The sequence below is a fragment of the Bombina bombina genome, chromosome 5 (genome assembly GCF_027579735.1).
Source record: "Bombina bombina isolate aBomBom1 chromosome 5, aBomBom1.pri, whole genome shotgun sequence".
Classification (NCBI taxonomy): domain Eukaryota; kingdom Metazoa; phylum Chordata; class Amphibia; order Anura; family Bombinatoridae; genus Bombina; species Bombina bombina.
In genome coordinates, this window is record NC_069503.1 from 1,109,552,168 (window position 1) to 1,109,553,354 (window position 1,187).

Consider the following 1,187-nt stretch of genomic DNA (forward strand, 5'->3'; position numbering starts at 1 on the left):
CAAGAGGCAAATAGGAATGGGGTCTAAAATAATAAAACTATTTGGCGGCAAGTATGACGCACAACAAACAGAAAAATATTTTTTGGCACCAAAAACGTCCGGAAACGACACACTCACTTCACAGATGACGCAACCTTGTGAAAAGACCCGGCATCAACTAAGAAAAAAGGCTGCACATACCTTAATGCTGCTTGTAGCATGAAACCGGTCGCCACACTGAAGATGTCTCATGGTTACCTTCAGAAGTCTTGTGGGGACCAGCGTGGATCTTCGTTACAACTGCTAAGATCATCAACCTCAGGGCAGAAATCTTCTTCCATATCCCCCTGGGGAAAACAGTGCGCACCGGTACCATTTAAAATAAAAAAAACTTCTTGATTGAAGAAACTAAAACTAACACCTCACTTTACCATGTCTTCCTAGTATAACACAGGCAAAGAGAATGACTGCAGGTGGAGAGGAAGGGAGGGGCTATATATATATATATATATATATATATATATATATATATATATATATATATATATATATATATATATATACACACATACATACATATACACATATATATATATATATACATACAACTCTGCTGTGGTGCTCTTTGCCACTTTCTGTTAGCAGGAAGTTAATATCCCACAAGGATGAAATCCGTGGACGCGTCATATCTTTGTGAAAGAAATGATGAATTTGCGTCAACGAATGTAACTTCGTGCCAAAAATCTTGCGCCAAAAATGATGCAATAAACGTTAGCATTTTGCACCCTCACGAGCCAAATTCTGCCCGCGATATAGAAAGAGATAGTCAATTGAAAAAAAGACTACACCCCAGGTAAGAAATACATTTCTAAAAAAATGCATTTCCCAGATATGAAACGGACAGTATGCAAAAGGAAATATACTGAAACCTGAATCATGGCAAATGTAAGTACAATACATATATTTAGAACTTTATAAAATACATAAAGTGCCAAACCATAGCTGAGAGTGTCAAGTAATGAAAACATACTTACCGAAAGACACCCATCCACATATAGCAGATAACTGTTTCAGTACTGGTTTGGTTATCAGTAGAGGTAATGGAATATGAGAGTATATAGTCGATCTGAAAAGGGAGGTAGGAGCTGAATCTCTACGACCGATAACAGAGAACCTATAAAATAGATCCCTGTGAGAAAAACCATTGA